The sequence below is a fragment of the Triticum dicoccoides genome, chromosome 2B, assembly GCF_002162155.2.
Source record: "Triticum dicoccoides isolate Atlit2015 ecotype Zavitan chromosome 2B, WEW_v2.0, whole genome shotgun sequence".
NCBI classification, from domain to species: Eukaryota; Viridiplantae; Streptophyta; class Magnoliopsida; order Poales; family Poaceae; genus Triticum; species Triticum dicoccoides.
In genome coordinates, this window is record NC_041383.1 from 108080239 (window position 1) to 108090993 (window position 10755).

Genomic DNA, 10755 nt, shown 5'->3' on the forward strand with positions numbered 1-10755 from the left:
GCTTGATTATCTACATGCAGTTCAGATTTCCTTGCTTATCACCAGGACATGTAAGATTCAATAGGAGACAGCGCCCTAACTAACATGTGAATTATTTCATCAAAGTGTTGCCTTCCAAGATAGATTATCCAAATAATCTCCCCGTGCAGTTGGGCCTTTTACTGGAACCTGAAAAAGGAAAACATTAGTACAACCAGAGTTCAGCTCAGCTCCTCCTTCCCCAGTAGTGATATAGGCACATCGGTGGGTTCACGCCATCTTTTATCTTATAGCCACAAGATCGTAGCTCTGCATCACACCGTAGTGATTGTCCTTATAGTATTGTTTGTCCTGCTGCAATCGTGGCTGCGTAGCTGACAACTTTTTTTTTTGGAGGAGGCGTAGCTGACAATTGATACTATTACAGGTGCATCGTTCATTTTCTTCAGGTACTTTTCCAGGAAATCCAGTTCTATGTTTTTTGTTTGGCATGAATGAATGAAGTGATTACCGGAGTATGATCGCAGCAGCTCAGTAGTGAGCATGTACCCTACAGCAACAATTAGCTAGTTACTTTAACAAGCCCAATCTATGTTTCATAAAATTTTCAACTGTTATTTCTTCACTTGCTCACACTAGGTGATTTTTTGGGTTCGTGGAAGGTCGTGAAGGATCGCCGGAAGAGGTCTCGGCCGGCGGCGGCTTCGTCGCCGGCGACCGATCGCGATGGGATCCAGGAGGCTCGTGCAGCTCGTTTGAAATCATTGTTGGGCCAGATGGGCCTGACTTGGTTGATGTGGACCAGGGCGCAACTGATACTGGGCAAGTGGCCCAAGTAGCGACCCCGGACACCGAAATGAGCCCCTCGATCAATCCAAGTCGCGCTACTGGTTTTACCGAGGGGGCTCAGCACGTACGTGTTAGACTTCCTGATCGCGTTAGGGTTCGTGTGAGCGCTAGGCTTGGCTTCCCATCGATTGGGTCCGGCCGCGCTAGGCGAGTCTCTCCGGCGGGCGCTGCTCTGAAGCCCTTAACCGGCGCCGAAGGCATGGCGGGGCAAGGCCAACCGCCGCCGCCGCCGGCCAAGCCCCAGCACAAGCGCCTGCGGTGCAGCAGGAGGTGCTGCCTGCCGGTACAGTTGCTGGGCAGGGCGACTCTCATTTTGCCGGGCGGGGCGGAGCCCTTGTTGCCGGGCGCACGGCCACCCAAGCTGCAGGCCGAGGTGGTGCCCACGGTGCTGGGCGAGGGGGCGCACATGGCACTGGACGGGGCGGTGGCCCTGGTCGGGATGGTTTTGGCGGTGGTAATGCTAGATACAACCGCTATGGCCAGTGGGGTGACGACGGATATGATGCGTACGGCGAGGGTCTGCACCGTGGTTCTTCTTCGGGAGGTGGTCGTGGCTCTGCATGGAACAATGGCAATGGACCGGGGCGCGCCTTCCAAGGACCTCCTAGCAACTTCGTCGAGGGGGTCGCCGGCCCAATTAACTGGTCTAACCGAGGAGCTCACCGAGGTTTCCGTGGCGGGAGAGGAGGGGGGCGGCGCCTGCCTCCACTGCGGCCTCCTCCACCGCCTGTTGATCCGGCCATGGTGGCTAATGCCGTGCCTTCTGTCATGGGGCAGGCATCCTCTGCAGCGCTTCCCGAGGCGGCTGTCGATGTGGTCCGGGCTTTGGCTGCTGTCAGTATTCCGGAGACCTGCACCGGAGTTGCTAAGGTTGCTGACGAGGTTGCTAAAAAGGGTCCGGATAAATGCAATGGTGAAAAGCTATCTAAGTGGGATATTAAGAAGAAGAAGCTATCGTGCTATAGATGTGGAGAGCCAGGACATTTTGTGGCAGAGTGTACCACAGAATTGTGTGATTACTGCTGTAGATCGCAGCATAAGTCTGGTGATTGTCCACTTCTTTCTGGCCCCAAGCCGGTGGTCACTATTTATGAAGTGTGTTGTCAGGAACTTATGTTTTTTGAGTCACCTGATATGGTAGCTTCGACGCATGTGCAAGAGAGTTCTTTTCCCGTGATCGTCAAGGTTACTAATGGAAGTTTGTCTGAGGCACAGATTGTGCGACAGCTGCAGGATCTTGTTCCAGGTAATCACCAGTGGGACCTTGTCAAGTTGGAGACCCAGACTTACAAGGTTGATTTTCTCACTAAGGAGGACCAGCTACATATTTTCAAATGGGGGCATGTGCAGAGTACAGAGTGCGAATATTGTCCTTGCGTTTGATGAGTGGAAGGAGAAGGAGCCTGAGGGCACACCTTTGAAAAAGGTTTGGGTTCGTTTCTATGGTGCACCATGCAAATATATCGATCACTTCCTGGTAGCTTGGAGTTTGGGTTCTCTCATTGGGAAGACGGAACATGTGGACATGCCTTTCACTCGGGCACATGGTGCAGCGAGATTGCTTGTCAGTGTTGTCAGCTTGGAGTTTGTTCCGGATGTGGTCAAGTGGACACATGCCGGTGTCACATACGTTCTAGAGCTTGAGATTGAGCATACTCCGATCCTCAAGAGGGCGAGGGGGAGGACATCTAGGATATGGATACGATTGAGGGGGATGGGGCCCCCGATGATCAGAGTAAGGAGCCATATAGCACATCACAGGAGACGACTAAGGGGCCGGAGTCGCGGTCTGATAAGACGGATAAGTCTGCTTCGGGACCGGCTAGCTCCTCGACTCCGATGAAATCTCTTCGGTTTGGGTCTTTTGATGCGCGTTCTGCGCCTAGTCGCCCTTGGAGTATCCGAGTGGAGATGGACGACCCGGCGGAACTTGAGTTACCGCCGGTGTTATCTTCTGGCTGTGTGTCATCGATGATACCTGCATCCCTGGGGACGGACTCCGGCACGATGGTAGGTCCATGGACAGAGTTTGGTCGGTCTACGGAGCTTTGCTGCGTGGACAGGGAGGATCATGGGTAGGAGGCCCACCGATCCCCCACTGCCCTCGAGCGGGATGGTGATTCGCTGCAGATGAGGTGTCCGGCGACATCGAGCGACATTGTGGACATGCTTCACGTACCTGGCGGTGACGGTCCGGGAGGAGGGTGCGGGCAGGAGGCCCCCGCCCCTACTTCTCCCCTGCTGGACGCGCCGCGCACCGGAGGAGATGTCAGATCGGGAGGGGGGCGCGGGCAGGTGGCCGCCGCCCCTACCTCTGCCAGGCAGTCCCTGGAGGGGGCAGTCCTTGCTCAGGTCATCGGTGGTAGTTTTGGAGCGGGATCGCCGGGCGTGCCGAGCCCGGTGGCGGTGATGGCTGGGGGAGCTTCGTTGGTCCTGCCGACGCAGGGAAGCTCTCCGGCTGGTTCAGCTCAGTTGAGCCCTGTTGGGGGTCGGGTAGGAGGCCTTACCTCGAACGGGGTCACTTGGGACGACATCATCGCTTTTGGAGGGATACCGGACCCGGTTTCTGATGGTCGACGGATGAGCTGTCGCCTCCAGGATCAGCCCGATATTGATGACATGCAGCTCCGGTGCGTCATTGGGGCGGCCAAACTTTGTGATATTGAGGTCACTACGGTTATGTCAGTCAACACTTCCAATTCAATTTTGCATTTTTCTAATGAAGAGATTATTCATGATGCAAATCAGTTGGGAGTTTCTCTGGGTAGTAACGACATTGAGGTTTCTAAGTCCGTTAATGATCTATTGGATCTTGAAGCGGAGCGCATGATAACCCACAAGTGTAGGGGATCACAACAGCTTTCGAGGGTAAAGTATTCAACCCAAATTTATTGATTCGACACAAGGGGAGCCAAAGAATATTCTTGAGTATTAGCAGTTGAGTTGTCAATTCAACCACACCTGGATAACTTATTATCTGCAGCAAAGTATTTAGTAGCAAAAGTGGTATGATAATAATGGTAACAGTAACAAAAGCAAAGATAAATGTTTTTGGGTTTTTGTAGTAGTTGTAACAGTAGCAACGAAAAAGTAAATAAGCGAAGAACAATATATGAAAAGCTCGTAGGCAATGGATACGATGGATAATTATGCCTGATGCGATTCCTCATGTAATAGCTATAACATAGTGTGACATAGAACTAGCTCCAGTTCATCAATGTAATGTAGGCATGTATTCCGTAAATAGTCATACGTGCTTATGGAAAAGAACTTGCATGACATCTTTTGTCTTACCCTCCCATGGCAGCGGGGTCCTAACGGAAACTAAGGGATATTAAGGCCTCCTTTTAATAGAGAACCGGAACAAATCATTAGTACATAGTGAATACATGAACTCCTCAAACTACGGTCATCACCGAGAAGTATCCCGATTATTGTCACTTCGGGGTTGTCGGATCATAACACATAATAGGTGACTATAGACTTGCAAGATAGGATCAAGAACACACATATATTTATGAAAACATAATAGGTTCAGATCTGAAATCATGGCACTCGGGCCCTAGTGACAAGCATTAAGCATAGCAAAGTCATAGCAACATCAATCTCAGAACATAGTGGATACTAGGGATCAAACCCTAACAAAACTAACTTGATTACATGGTAAATCTCATCCAACCCATCATCGTCCAGCAAGCCTACGATGGAATTACTCACGCACGACGGTGAGCATCATGAAATTAGTGATGGAGGATGGTTGATGATGACGACGACGACGAATCCCCCTCTCCGGAGCCCCGAACGGACTCCAGGCCAGCCCTCCCAAGAGAGATTAGGGCTTGGCGGCGGCTCCGTGTCGTAAAATGCGATGAAACTTTCTCCCTGATTTTTTTCTCCCCGAACGTGAATATATGGAGTTGGAGTTGAGGTCGGTGGAGGTCCAGGGGCCCCATGAGATAGGAGGGCGCGCCCTAGGGGGGGGGGGCGCCCCCTGTCTCGTGGACAGCCTGTGGGCCCCCTGGTATTGATTCTTTCGCCAAAAATTCTTATTAATTCCAAAAAGTGCCTCTGTGGATTTCCAGGACATTCTGAGAGCTTTTCTTTTCTACACATAAAACAACATCATGGCAGTTCTGCTGAAAACAGCGTCAGTGCGGGTTAGTTTCATTTAAATTATGCAAGTTAGAGTCCCAAACAAGGGCAAAAGTGTTTGGAAAAGTAGATACGTTGGAGACGTATCAACTCCCCCAAGCTTAAACCTTTGCTTGTCCTCAAGCAATTCAGTTGATAAACTGAAAGTGATAAAGGAAAACTTTTATAAACTCTGTTTGCTCTTGTTGTTGTAACATGAAAAGCCAGCATTCATGTCGGGGATATACCCCACGGTATAAACCGCCGGATGTATGACCCGGCTAGAGTTTGGCGATTCACCGGCGACCCACTTGGACCTAGCGGTTTAAGATTCATTAGTAATCCGGCAGGCGGGTCAGAGGAGCGACAAGACCCGGTGGCTCAATGGGCGGTTTATGGAAGGCCGGATCACGCTATGGTGGGCCGGTTTAAGAGGAAGACATAAGGAGTACTCTACTACAAAGGAAGCAAGACTAGGACTCCACTTGTAATAGAGTAATCCTAATCCAACTAGGACTAGTCATGTAAACCGCCCCTTCAACATATATAAGGAGGGGCAGGGCTCCCTAAAGAGGGACAAGCAAGAAACAATCTCTAGGGCTAGACACAACTAGAGGAGAGCCGGTTTACGGCGACTCCCTCGTGATGATAATGAGATCTAGCCTCAAACAGCATGTAGGGTTTTTACCGGATGATGTTTCCCGGGGCCCGAAGCTGTCTAAATCCTTGTCTTGTGTTGCGTCTCTCGATTCCGCTCAACCCCTCTCATGCTACCACATAGATGCGTTGGCCTCGCGACTAAGTCCTCACACTAAGGACATCTGACGTGTTAATTCCACGACAGTTGGTGCCCACCGTGGGGCTCGCGCACGGTGGTGTTGAGTTCTTGGAGGGCGCTATCCCAGGGATCGAGAAGCTCCGCCCAGCTTATTGAAGAAGTTCCGGTCAGCTTGTCGGAGAGTTCCAGCTGGCTCGCCGAAAAAGTTCCGACCACCTCGATGAAAGGTTCCGTCTAAATCGCCGAAAGAGTCCCGACCGCCTCGACGAAAGGTTCCGTCTGAATCGGCGAAAAGTTCCGACCGCCTCGACGAAAGGTTCCGTCCGAATCGGCAAAAAAGTTCCAACCGCCTCGGCGAAAGGTTCTGTCCGAATCGCCCAAGAGTTCCAGCCGAATCACCAAAAGGTTCCGTCTAAGTCGCCAGAGGGTCCCAACTTAGGTTGAAAAAAAAAGTTCCGGCCGGATTCTCAAAAAGTTCCGGGTCCAGAAGTTTCGGCTCAAAAAGTCCCGGCCGGATTATCCAGAGGTTCCGGATCAAAAAGTTCCGGATTATCAAAAAGTTTTGGTTCAGGGTCATCTGTTGTTACTGGCAGTAATAATATGCCCATCCATGACTGGCGCTCAGATGCATCAGGTGATATTTGTCTAACTTTATTTTATTAACATATATTATTTTTTGTCAAAGAACAGTTTATCTTTGTCTTGGTCAGCAACATTGTTGATGCAGGACAATTGTTCACTACATCAAAACGACGTGGTTAACTCGCCCGTCCGCGCCGGTTTACAACACCGCGTCCGGTTCATCTGTTTGAGCCACCTCTGATGCGGAGGTCGTCTTTTCCGTCCGTCTCTCACGGCCTGGTCTACATCAACATACCGAGTCGCACCTGTCGGCATGAGTTGATTATTGAGTATGAGCAAGTCACAGCTTGGGTAGCCCGATTTTTTTCAACAAATTGGAAGCAAATTATCATATACTATCGATCGCCGTCTGCACTGGGTGGCTTAATGGGCAGGCGCACAAGTCGACGCCACTACAGTTTGGTTAACTTCAAATCGCTAGTTGGAAGGAACCATTGGCCGAGTTGCTGACACGGCTCATACGGGATCATTTATAACCCGCCGCAGTCACCTCAACCTTCTGTGGATTCACATCGTGCTATCAACACCAATGGTATACAAGTTATGCCGATTTATATCACGGTCAAATATGGAAGAGTCTCAAGCCAACTCCTCGAGTCACCTTTGAGACTCGGGGGCTACGATGACATGACTCAACAAATCTTGCCAGTTTCAGCAAATTTAAGAACCCTAGGATGATGGAGGAAAAGATAACCCGGTCCCGAAGGCTACTACCATATTGATGAAAGTATAAAGGCCGTCAGAAAATTTCCGGTTCAAAACGAAGAATGCCGGTTTAAAATCTGGTTCAAGGGAAATCTATTCTCCCACAAAACTTTGAAGCTCTCAAATTCGCTTTAAGAATTTCCGGTTCAAAAAGGAATTAACTTCTCGCAAGTTCGAGTTTAAAGGCCGTCAGAAAAATTCCAGCTGAAAATGAACATTCCGATTCAAAATCCGGTTCAAGACACATCTCTCTCTCATAAAGCGTGGAAGCTGTCAATATCCGGTTCAAAATCCTGGTTCAAGAAGAATTTATCTCTTGCAAAAAGTTAAAGGTTGCCGAAGAGGACCTGTTGCCATGATGCACGGTTCAAACATGGGTATCCCGCCTTATTGACTTATCATATTATTGGTTACATGGGGGCTTCAGCTAGCAAAGTGGAGTTCTGTCCATTAATCCGGCTATCACGCCACAACAAAGCTTGGGAGCTTCACACCCAAGGGGCCAAAGAGAGTCTTGTTGCTATGCATAGCTCAAACATAGGCACCCATTGAGCACAGCTCACAAAGTTACTTGGGGGCTCTTTGTGTAAAGTAACAAAGAGTTTGAAAGGACCCTTGTAATTGGGTATCGACCCACGGCTTGGAAGCCTGGTGTATTCACCTAAAACCCCGGGTTAACCTGCCTTCATCAAGTAAGCCACTCCTATCCAGGTAATCCTGGCATGACCCGCCAAACGTTTGACAAGTTACTCTTATACATACCCTGAACTTGTCAAAGTTAAAACGACGATTGGTTAGTTGGAGGCTCATCTTAAAAGGCTTTGCAAAAATGGTTTAACTCAGCGGCCTAGCAGCCCATGAAAAGCCTCGAATTTGGGTCTGCCAGCCCTTGAAAAGCCTTGACTACAAGTTTTTTCATTTGCTTTTTGTCAAAGTTTTTTCTCCTTTGATAAGGTTTTAAGGTAAACCGACGTCCATTGACCTGGCCTGACTATAAGTCATTTCATCAATCCGGCGTTTCTTAACCCGGCACAAGCTGTCAACTATCAGTTGTTAGTACAAACTCAGTTGTAAACCGGAGTTTTCTTAGCCCAGTCTGGCGTTGACTATAAGTCGCCAGGATGATTATCCGGTGTTTATTACAACCCGGCACGGTTTTATTACAAACCGGTAAAATATGAGGGGAGTTATCATACTCAAGATTTGGGTTATCACCCTTACTACAAAAAGTTGGCAAACTAACGATGTGATTCAATGTCACAGGTATGATATATTTCATATTTGATTATTCTTAAGTGCGGCCTTGGTTATTGTGATGCCCCCGATTTGACCGTACACTAATCATGCACGCAAACGTGTACGATCAAGATCAGGGACTCACGGGAAGATATCACAACACAACTCTAAAACATAATTAAGTCATACAAGCATCATAATACAAGCCAGGGGCCTCGAGGGCTCGAATACAAGTGCTCGATCATAGACGAGTCAGCGGAAGCAACAATATCTGAGTACAGACATAAGTTAAACAAGTTTGCCTTAAGAAGGCCAGCACAAACTGGGATACAGATCGAAAGAGGCGCAGGCCTCCTGCCTGGGATCCTCCTAACTACTCCAGGTCGTCGTCAGCGGGCAGCACGTAGTAGTAGGCACCTCCGGTGTAGTAGGGGTCGTCGTCGACGGTAGCGTCTGGCTCCTGGACTCCAGCATCTGGTTGCGACAACCAGAAAGAAGGAAAGGGGGAAAAAGGGGGGAGAAAGCAACCGTGAGTACTCATCCAAAGTACTCGCAAGCAAGGAACTACACTACATATGCATGGGTATATGTGTAAGGAGGCCATATCAGTGGACTGAACTGCAGAATGCCAGAATAAGAGGGGGATAACTAATCCTGTCGAAGACTACGCTTCTGGTCACCTTCGTCTTGCAGCATATAGAAGAGAGTAGATTGTAGTCCTCCAAGTATCATCTCCAAGTAGCATCGCATAGCATAATCCTACCCGGCGATCCTCCCCTCGTCACCCTGTTAGAGAGCGATCACCGGGTTGTATCTGGCCCTTGGAAGGGTGTGTTTTATTAAGTATCCGGTTCTAGTTGTCATAAGGTCAAGGTACAACTCCAAGTCGTCCTGTTACCGAAGATCACGGCTATTCGAATAGATTAAACTTCCCTGCAGGGGTGCACCACATAGCCCAACACGCTCGATCCCATTTGGCCGGACACACTTTCCTGGGTCATGCCCGGCCTCGGAAGATCAACACGTCGCAGCCCCACCTAGGCTCAACAGAGAGGCCAGCACGCCGGTCTAAACCTAAGCGCGCAGGGGTCTGGGCCCATCGCCCTGAGCACACCTGCACGTTGCGTACGCGGCCGGTGAGCAGACCTAGCAACCTCCATTACAAAGGAAGTTGCGTTAACGCAGTCCAACCCGGCGCGCGCCGCTCCGTCACTGACGTCTGAAGTGCTTCGGCTGATACCACGACGTCGGGATACCCATAACTACTCCCACGTAGATGGTTAGTGCGTATAGGCTCGTAGCCAGACTCAGATCAAATACCAAGATCTCGTTAAGCGTGTTAAGTATCCGCGAACGCCGAACAGGGCCAGGCCCACCTGTCTCCTAGGTGGTCTCAACCTGCCATGCCGCTCCGCCACAAAGTAACAGTCGGGGGCCGTCGGGAACCCAGGCCCACCACTACCTGGATGGAGCCACCTGCCCCTTCAGCCCCCAACTCCGAACAGTATCACAGGTAATGTAACAGTGTAAAGTATATAGTATATGCCCGTGATCACCTCCCGAAGTGATCACAGCCCAGTAGTATAGCATGGCAGACGGACAAGAGTGTAGGGCCACTGATGGAACACTAGCATCATATACTAAGTATTTAGGATTGCAGGTAAAGGTATCAACAGTAGTAGCAAGGACAGGCTATGCATCAGGATAGGATAACGGAAAGCAGTAACATGCTACACTACTCTAATGCAAGCAGTAGAGAGAAGAATAGGCGATATCTGGTGATCAAAGGGGGGCTTGCCTGGTTGCTCTGGCAAGAGAGAGGGGTCGTCAACTCCGTAGTCGAACTGGTCAGCAGCAGCGTCGGTCTCGTAGTCTACCGGAGAGAAGAGGGGGGAAGAAATAATGAATACAGAGCAAACAAAGCATCACAAAATATAACAATGCAATACGCGGTGTTCGGTGTGCCCTAACGCGGTAGTAGATGATACCGGTGAAGGGGGGGAAAACATCCGGGAAAGTATTCCCGGTGTTTCGTGTTTTCGGGCAGAGGAGCCGGAGGGGGAAAGTTGCGGGTTCGATAGGTTAGGGGGGTGTGGTGGACGAACGGACTGCGTATCCGGAATCGTCTCGTCGTTCTGAGCAACTTTCATGTTGAAAATATTTTAATCCGAGTTACGGATTAAAAGATATGATTTTTAAAAGATTTTAATAATTTTGGAATTTAATTATATATTTAATTAATTCGAAAAAATGTATTTATGACGTCAGCATGATGTCATGCTGACGTCAGCAGTCAACAGGGGTTGACTGAGTCAACCCTGACATGTGGGTCCAGTGGGACCCACCTGTCATTCTCTATTTAGGTTAATTAGGGTTTAGGTTAATCTAATTACAGTTTAATTAAACTTAACTAGTTAATTAATTTAATTAAACCA